The sequence below is a fragment of the Mirounga leonina genome, unplaced genomic scaffold, assembly GCF_011800145.1.
Source record: "Mirounga leonina isolate KUSES-001 unplaced genomic scaffold, KU_Mleo_1.0 Mir_128, whole genome shotgun sequence".
Lineage (NCBI taxonomy): Eukaryota > Metazoa > Chordata > Mammalia > Carnivora > Phocidae > Mirounga > Mirounga leonina.
In genome coordinates, this window is record NW_023270320.1 from 37,454,153 (window position 1) to 37,464,548 (window position 10,396).

Sequence of the window (10,396 nt, forward strand, 5' to 3'; positions counted from 1 at the left end):
TACAGGCTGTTTGTTCATAATTAGTACCACTGTCCCAACGGAGAGGGGATAAATAGTGTCTTAAGTTTAATGCTAAAACAACAGCAGAAAGTGGTCAAATCCCAACCCCTCATGTGAACTTGTGATAGGAAAAATTCATTCTCAGCTTTTCCAGAAATTGAGTGTTCTAGAGTTTAAAGCACCCCTCCCCTATGCTTGGCATTATGAATCTATTATCTGTGAGAGACTTACAGCTAAAGAGATAAGAGGGGTCTGAATGAGACTCTCATTTACTATGAATAAAAATAGCAGTTTCTAGGGCGCCTGGGTGGCTCAGTTGGTTAAGTGACTGCCTTCGGCTCGGGTCATGGTCCCGGAATCCTGGGATTGAGTCCCACATCGGGCTCCCTGCTCGGCGGGGGGTCTGCTTCTCCCTCTGCCCTCTTCCCTCTCGTGCTGTCTCTCTCTCTCTCTCTCAAATAAATAAATAAATAAAATCTTTAAAAAATATATCAGTTTCTAAATCTCTAGTAACTAATAGTTTTCACTCGGTTCCACAGAGTCTTCACTTGGGAGTCAATAATGATGAGGTGTACACATCAGAGGAATACCCTGAAATAGCTCATTTATTTTTCTGAGATTTGGGTTAACAGAAGCTTTCTGATCAAGACCCTCCCGATATCGCATGTAGGATACAGGGCTCCTCCTTCACATAGTCTGGGTAAATTCTGAGTCATGTGTTTCATGATTCCTACATTTTTAGAACACTTACATGGCCATTTTATATATTTTTCATATATTTGTTGCACTTACAGTAAAAAAAAACAAGTTTTTGGTGTGACCTGTGATACCCTAGAACGTCCCCCAAGCTACTCCGTCTACCCCAATGGGCAACTTGCTATCTATGCATTTCTCTTCCTTATCTCTCTCCTCCGTACTGTTACCATCCCGACTTACAGGACTGTATCTTTCCTTTATTTCTTTGTTGATCACTATCCATTTTCATACACTAGACTATGAGCTAGGACAGATCTGGTACAGAGTAGGCCCTCCTCAAATATTTTTGAATGAGTTCATTTGCAATATTTTGTCTTGATTTTCCACCAGCATGAAGCTATGATTTGGAAATTCTTATAGCAATAAAACAAACCCATTAGGATAGACCTTAAGATAGGCACGGACCCTCATCTGTCCTTGTTTCCATGGTGCCCAGCAAGGGGTCTTGCACATACTAATTAATTGAGAAATATTTGCTTAATCAATGAAATATAATAAAATAGAAATTAAATTTGCTTCCAATTTATATATAGCAATGCATTCATCCTTTGTATTATGAATAATGAATAATGCTTAGCAGCAAAACCAAACAGATCTCTTTAAAGAAAAAGAGATGAATTATTTAACTATTTAAATCTCACCTTTGGCCATGAATCCAAATGCCATACAATTTCATACTCTTATGATGATCCTTTATTTTTAGTCATTATTATGTTTAGAAAGAAAGTATGTGGTACTTGAATATACACATATAAGTTCACAGGATAAAATGCCTAAACTGTATGATCTATAAGCATTTGGACTGCAGACTTCTTCCTGCCATGGTCCCTTCAAGCCTGTGGTGGCAGAAATCCTTCTCTAACCACTAATTGGGGTTCTAAATGGGATCCAGTGGGGGATGAGTCAGCATCTGAGACCCCAGAGGGGTAGGGAAGAATGGGGTGGCCCTGCAGATTGGCCTGACACAGCCTTCTTTGTCACTGATTCATTTGGGAGGTTTGATGAAGATTTCTGTCCTTACAGAAAGACAAGTAGAGGGTCCCTTCACTGTTGTTGGTAATAAACAAGTTCCTTTTTTTCTGATGACTCAGCGAGTCTGGAGCATACTTTGTTTCTGAGGAGGGATGAAATGGTGAAGCAGGGACTGGAGAAAAGATGAGGGCCATACATTGCTAGACTGGGATAACAGGACGGGGTAAGGAATGGGGGTGTTACCTCTCAGTTTTCTCACAAGTTAGATTCCAAATAAAGAAGAAGAACTTGACCCAGGTTAAGATGGGCTAACTTGGTGAATTAAGATCATAGAAATATCCCAGGCACTTGATCTGAGAGAAGAGGGAATCTCTAGGGTCCCATGTTTATGTGAGTTTTCATTCTGTAGACATTTGATAGCAAATGAAAGACGAAAGAAAGAAGCAGCAGTAAATCTTATAGAATTATTTCAAAAATGTTGATAATTGGGAGTTAAGCACACTTTCTTCAGGTCTTTGTTTTACCGATGATTATTATACATAAAGAATTTTGGAAAGTCGTGTGATCACAGTAAGAAAAATCATCAGTTTCTTAACTTTCTTTTAGAATAGTCCTGCTTATATGGTCATATTAAAAGTATTTTAAAATTCTCTTATACTGAGAAGTATGAGTAGACATTCCCTTGGTGTCATTATGAAAAGCCCATTAGGCCTAGTTTCCAATATCAATTTTTTTTCCCTAAACAGGTGAACTTGGACAAGTTATTTTTGTGTCCTCATCAGCAAAATGGAGGAGATAACAATAAGCATTTGTCAAATGCATCTCTGAGATGATACATGAGGAATTAAGTAAATCACTGTCTATCACATAAAGTTTCCCCATCAATATCATATTCAGGAGGAAATACAGGTGTCTGTGCTCTTCAAATCCTGCCCTTGTATAGTTAGGTTTGTTTTGCAAAATGGCAACAAGATGATCATTTACCAAAAGGATGTAAAACACCAAACCTCTTTTTGTACATAGATAATTTGTAACAATCTGTTTCATTAACTCTAAGACCTAGGGTTTTCTCTCTCCTTGAAACATCTCTGGGGCTGGGGGTAGGGATGCTGACCATTAGTGGTAACTTCTAGTTGCAGTTGGCCAGACGGCAGTCAGAGGCAGGCTGCTACTGCAGATTGTTATTCCTGGTGACAGGACCGCACAACCACAAATCCCTGGTATTCTAGCCATAAAACATCTAGCAACATTTGTTGAAGTATGTGAATCCTGATGGTTTTCCAACAAATTTTCATACACACTACTTGGTAAGTTCAAAAAGGCACTGACATCAAAACTTGCAAAAAGCATTCGTGTTGTGAAAACTATCCAGGAGACCCTAATGGAACAGTTCTTTGTCAAATGTTAAATCTCTAAAGCTTTCCCTATCATCAAGAATACCACTGTGTCAAAAAGTGGTACAAAAGTTTAGGATACCAAATGGAAAGATGCTTAAGAATATATGTTTGTTTTGCTTATGTTTTCTATATACAAAACAGCTATATAATAAATCTCTGTATGTAAATGTGTATAAGATACTTCTTTTACATTATAAAACAACATTCTGAGTAATGTGTGTTATAATTTACTTATAATGTAATCTTAATCTATCTTTAATGTATCATATAAACAAAATATAATATTGCGGCATTGCTTAGTTCTTGATATACTTTTTGATCATTTCTAATTTGGACAATACGGCGAAGGGATGGCAAGTCTATTTTTCTCATGGTTTGAGTTATTTTAAAATAGAGTAGAAAAGAAATACTGAGTCAGACCATAAACAATCATTTCCACATATTTGTATAATTTCTTTTCAACACTGTTTAACCCATAGCTTTGGTTAATGTAAGAACTAAAAGTTGCTCAGTATATTAAATTTGGTTTATTAATAAGAAATTAATAGTTTCAGCATAGTATGTTTGCCATTGAACTGGCTAGGTTTCACTGGTTGCTTCCAACTCTGTCTCTCCTCTGTATCACTCTGTGTCCTTGGAGTTGGCTTTCAGGTTGGCATCGATGAGCATCTTCCCTCTTGGGCTACCAGACTGAGTCAGTCAATGGGAACTATTAGACAAAGAACAGTGCATCAGAGGAAATGGAAGGTGCCCCAGGACCTCGCTTACTGTTCCTGTGTAGCCAGTGTGTGCCTTATTGCAGACACAGCTCTTGCTGAGTAGATGTCTTTTATGGGGGCAGCCACTCTCTCCCTTCCATGCCCCTTTGGACTGAAGGGAAGTAGAGTATCCACATGTTCTGGCTCTGGCATGCTTCCTGGTTCCTTTTGGTTTCCATTAACTCTTCCCACACTCTTGCAGAATTAATATATTCATTATCTTTCAGAAAAAATCCCCAACCAAGATGCCCTTCATTTATTTAAAGGATAAATAAACTGAACCATCCTGACATGGGAGTATTACTCAAAACTAAAAAGAAATGAGCTCTCAAGCCATGAAGAGACATGGAGGAGACCTGAGTGCCTATCACTTAAGTGAAAGAAGCCAATCTGAAAAGACCACATACTGTATGATTCCAACTCTATGGTATTTTGGAAAAGGCAAAACTATAGAAACACGTCAGAAATAGTCAAGTGTTATGGGGAGGGAAGGACAAATAAGCTGGAGCACAGAGGTTTTTTAGGGCAGGAAAACCACTCTATTATACTGTAATTATACATTTGCCCAAACTCAAGGAATGTAGAACATAAAGAATGAACCATAGAGGGGCGCCTGGGTGGCTCAGATGGTTAAGCGTCTGCCTTTGGCTCAGGTCATGATCCCAGGGTCCTGGGATCGAGTCCCGCATCAGGCTCTCTGCTCCTTGGGAGCCTGCTTCTCCCTCTGCCTCTCTCTCTCTGTCTCTCATGAATAAATAAATAAAAATCTTTAAAAAAAAAAAAAAGAATGAACCATAGAGTAAGCTATCGAGTTTGGGGGATGATGATGATATGTCAATGTAGGTTCAATTATAATCAGTGTGCCCTCCGGTGGGGATGTTGATGGTGGGAGAGGCTGTGTATTCCTTGGGGCAAGGAGTGTATGGGAAATCTCTGTATCTTCTGCTTCATTTTGCCCTGACTAAAACTACTATAAAGAAATAACATCTTAATTTTTTTTTAAATCCCCTTCAGTTGACCCATTGTAGTCAGTATCCATGGTACCCTGACTCATAAGAATTCTTCTGTATTTTATCAGTATCTTACTCAAAGCATTATTTTAGTGTGTCAACAATGTCATCACTTTTGTAAGTATTATAAAGGATTCTTATGCTAAAATGACCTGATATATCTTAGCATTTAGATTGACTTAGGCCAGTTTTTGTCTTTATATAATAAGATGTCATTATCGGAAGTGTTGGATACAGCATTTAAAAAAGTCAATTTGAATGATAGTGAGAATGCTTGGAGTAATGGCAATAAGACTATGATATAGGAAAAGTAAACTAAAACATTTTGTTTTCCTAACATTTCCCTCTATAAGTACTTGTCCCAGAGTGAGTTATTACAAAATCTACTCAATTGAAAAACTCTCTAAAAAGCAAGGGGGAAAAGAGCACATATAAATAAATAAGTCTATCCATTCTAAAAGCTGTGACCTGGCTTCAGTTTATAAATTAAAAAATAATAAAAAAAATAAAAACTAATAAGGCAAAATGACCAGGAAAACAAATGTTCCCTTTCTCTCCTATAGCCCTCTGGTGTTTCATTATCTGATCAAGTTTCTAAACTTGCACACAAACCAGGTAACAAAAGAATTACACCACCAGCACAAAAGAAATGATGGATTTCATACTGTGTCCGGTGGAAGAAGTTCCTTCTGGAAACTGGCTTGTTGCCCTATTTCACATAAACGACAGTAAGTTCTGTTTCTTTTCAATACAAAATAATTGTCCACTTGGAAGGCAAAGTTAATTTTATATGATCCTTTTAATTTCACACTTGTTTTGAAATCATCTCAAAATCTGGAATAATTTCAAAATGATTTTGCAAAGGACATATGCCTTATATGGAAAATAAGAACTCCATATTACTTTGTCCTGATACATAACTTAAAAATAGCTCATCAAACAGTCTTTAACTTTCATCTTTATATCATTGATTTGCCTGTGTTTATGGGTTTTACCACCAAATAAGTGAAAAATTCTTTTTTTAAATAGATTCTCCACACTGAGGTTCAATTTCAGAAAAAAAATACATCATATGGAAAATGACCATACAAATAAGATGTTATATTGCAACTTTAATTAAATGAAACATGTGCTATTAAAAAAAAAACAGTCAAAATAAAACCTGTGGAAATTAGTGGAATAAAGATATGCTTTAGCACTGCCAATCCAAAGTCTGCCATGGTTTAGAGGATCTATTTTTATCATGGCATTTTTAAAACATATAAGAATAAATTATACCATGCTTCTATATTTAATGTTATACTGAATTAAAGTATTACACTCATTATCCTGTTTTAAATTTTCTTGACTTAATCCATATTTATCCCTGTAATTATTCATTTCTTCACTACTTAGCATAAACGTATGTGCAGGTAGAGTATCGTTTTAAGTTTTTTTTTTTTAAGTCTAAATCATGATAACATATTTTAGAGTAACACTGAACAGAATGTGGACCCTCTCCCAAACTATTAATTACAATAGACATAGACTCCTATTACAGAAGCGTTTAGAAATTATATTCCTATTATTCAAAATGAAATATGAAATTCAATTCTGATTGTACTATTTTAGATGAGAATACAAATAAATTCTTATGTTGACATGACAGATACATTTAATAAATATTGTCAAAAGATGAAATTTTTTTCCTGCCAGTTTCAGAAAGAATGAATTAATAGGAGTTTATTTGAAGTTGTGAGCTGCTAGAAGTGTAGAGGACAGAAAGCTGGAGACTCAGTCACCAGGGACAGATGGGTATTTTCACTTTGCTGGAAAATCTTTTTTTTTTTTTTTTAATTACAAACTACAATTTTCTGCTACAAGGAAAATTGAATGTACAGAAAAAGAATCCCCTTATGATACTACAGATATGTGGAGAAAGTGAATGAGCATTGTCTACATCATAGGCCCATTATTTGGTAATTGAACCAGCTACTTGAAGCTGAATTTTAATTGTGAATGTTATTTGGCCAAAGCAAACATTCCCAAACGTGGCTTCTACCTGCTCTTGGCAAGCTGTCTGAAATGTGCGAGGCGGAAGAGTAGTGAACGACCTTCTTAAATCTTTGTTTCTATTTTTTCTGTATCCAGAGAAACATTTTTTGCCCCTCTTTTTCATGTGCAACAAAGGGTGCCATTGCCAAAGCTCACAAACCTATCTGACTTTTCTCCCCACTACAGTATAACCTCCAAGCTCGAATTTCAACGTAGAGACCTTTCTAATCTGGCCACTTGGTACATCTTCAGACCTACCCTCCCACACTCAGACGTCTTAAACTGTCGCTGCACCATGATGCACGTCTCTGACCCTTGGCGTCTGTGCTCCTGGGCACTGAAATCATGCTTTTCTTCTCACAAACATCACCACCAGAAAAACACAGAGGTGCGTTTTTACACACATGTGCACACACATGTGTTTGACTAATTACAAGATTAGTAATTTGTAATTAGTAGTCACAAGGTTAGTAAGTTTGACTAATTGTCAAGATTCAACTCTACCCCACTTGCTTTCCTGAGGAGACGTCCCGTGCTTGTCCTTGACTCTCTGGGAATGCGACTTCTCTTGTCTGGGTGCTTACTGCAGAGCTGTCTGCCTCTAAGCAGTCATGCAAGATGCCCAGTTGCATAATTGCAATGAGGAGGGTGCCTAACACACACACATTCCTTAACCATAGAAGCTGAATGAAGGAGGGAAGGTGCTAAGACAGATCCATAGTTTTCCCAATTCCTCACCTAGGCTCAGAATTGTTGTCGGCTTCATTCATGCTTCCATGTTATTTTGATAGCAGATACTCGTTGAGCGCCCACTCTGGGACATGCATTAGATGAGTCTGGGACACAGGGTGGACAGAAGGGGGTGTCTCCTTCCCTGTGGGGTATCCAGCCAGTGGGACATATTTAGTCCCAGAGGTAACTGTGCATCAAGGTCTCAGCGACCCAACCCAACCCAGCTGAACTCTCTGCTCCCCTAAAACACAGTCTCTCATCTTGACCAGCTGTACTGTAAAGGGAAGCTGCACACAAATGTTAGTCTTAGACCCATCTTGCATCCAACCTCACAGACACACTGCTCCCTACAGTTAGATGCCCTGGTGTCTGCTCCAGCCTGGAAAACCTCTAGGATTGCTTGGGTTAGCTTGGGACCCCAGCATCAGCACCCCAGGAGAAACGGTTGTGTTCTTTCATCTAGACTTTACTGGCTATGTGTGGACAGAGCTGGAATCTTGTAGGTCACCCTTTAAGACCATCTGCCTGGAATCATTAGGTTTGCTCAAGAGAACTGCAGAGGTGCAGGGTGCCGATGGATAGTTTGTCAGGATGGGGACTGGGATTTGACAGCCAAAGGAAAATACGTGATCCACACTCTGGAAAAGAGAATTGAATGTTCCCAATGGGGGCCTCTCAGGAGACCACTTCTTTCTGATGCCCCCAGCAAAAAAAAAAAAAAAAAAAAGAAGTTCTAACTGTAAATCAATTCCTATATCAGATTATTATATGGTCTGCACATTCGCTAACCAGAGAAAGACAGTATTTACAACTGAAAATGAACATGGTGCATTTTACTGCTTCAGAAGAAGCTGGGATGGCCTGAGGCTGCCCTCATGTCACCCAGGGGTGGGGGAAGGCCTGGCCCCATGACTGCATTCAGTGGCCAGGGCAGGTCAGAGGACAGACGCTGTGAGTCGAGGATGTCCCAATGACTGACTACCCTTTCAGTGACTGTGTGATTCACTTAACCTTGCTGGGTTTCAGACAGCTCGCTGGCAAAAAAGCCCGTAAAAATACGGATCACAGGCAGCAATTGTACATTTAAGTTCATGTAAAGTATTGAGCTTGATCCCTGTAATGTCATAGGAGCTTAAAAATACAGCCTCTCATCTTGACCAGCTATACTATAAAGGGAAGCTACACACAATGTATGGTCAACACAGTTAGTCTTAGACCCTAAAGACAAGTAAGTGTCCTAGGCTTGTCATTTCTAGCGTGCCTTTCAATATGGAAAGTGATAAATTACAGTCAGAAATACCGTCTTCATTATTGAATATCATATGATTCTTTTCCATTATGTTCTCCCAGATTATTTGTGTTACCTTAACCAGCATCAGTAAAGTAACTTCTCCAAATGTTCTTGATTTATCTAACAATAAAGACATACAGAAACACTAATTATAGTCAGGCAACATGAGGGAAGAATTTTAGAACTTTCCAGGAAATAGAGTCAAGACATCTAATCAGCAATGTAAGTGAAATTAATCCATTTAGTTCTAAATTACACAGAACCAGTCCACACAATTCCACATTAACAAACCAGGTGTTGAATAATTCTGGTTCTCTTAATTTACATGTTAAAGCAGATTGGAACTCTTTTTTTCTCAAATTATTAAGCCTTAGTGTACTCTTAATCAATTTTCCCATTTCTCAAGTGAAATTTGGCCATTTATTTAGAATGAACATTCACGTCATACAACTGATTTTGAGAGGGGGGGGCTTATCCAATCCTAAAGCTGCCCTATCCAGTGACCTCTGCCTCCAAGATGGAATGAAGTGGGCTCAAGTGTAACCAGCACACGCCTTCTAACAAGAAACAGCACCAGGAACAGGAAGATAAACTTTTGGTTTCCTAGGAAACATTTCCAGCCAAATAGACTTTGGGAAAGAAAACTAATGTTTATCATGTATCAGACTCCAGCAAGTATACTACATGCTTTATGTGAAATCTCTCATTCGGTTCTCTCTGTACTCCTACAAAATAGGCATTGTTGCTATTCCATTTCACCATCTTAGAGAGGTCAGGATGCTCTCCAGGTGATAAAGCTGATAATCGACAGCATCGAGCCCCCATCTCAAGCATACTGATGAGAAAGGCCTCGCCTTGAATGGTTGTACCACAGTATCTTGGAAGAGTGAACTTTTTTCTGTGTCACAACTGTCCTGTTCAAAGATGACATCAACAGCTAATCTCACAACCAAATAAATGTGGAATTCACTATGCTTCACCACACATTAACTGAAGCTGTTGGTCAAGGACTACAGTGTTGAGCTAACTGAAAGGTAAAACCATCATTCCATAGAATACTAGGACATGTCAAAGTCACGAGGACTGCGGTTCACTACATGACAGTGACCCAGAAATTGCGCACATGGCGGATGAAGGCATGGAGTTTGGCAGGAGGAAATATCTTAGGTTGGCCTGCTATTACAACAATACCATAGACTAGGTGGCTTATAAACAACAGAAATTCATTTCTCACAGACATGGAGGTTGGAATTCCAAGACCAGGGTGCAGTCAGGGTGGGTGAGGCGACTCTTCCACTTGGCAGACTGAGGACCTCCCATTGTGTCCTCTGAGAGCAGAGAGCAGAGAGGGGAGGCAAGCTCTCTTGTGACTCTTGTAAGGACACTAATCCCATTCAGGAGGGCTCTACCCTCATGATCTCATCGAATCCTCCGTATGTTTCAAAT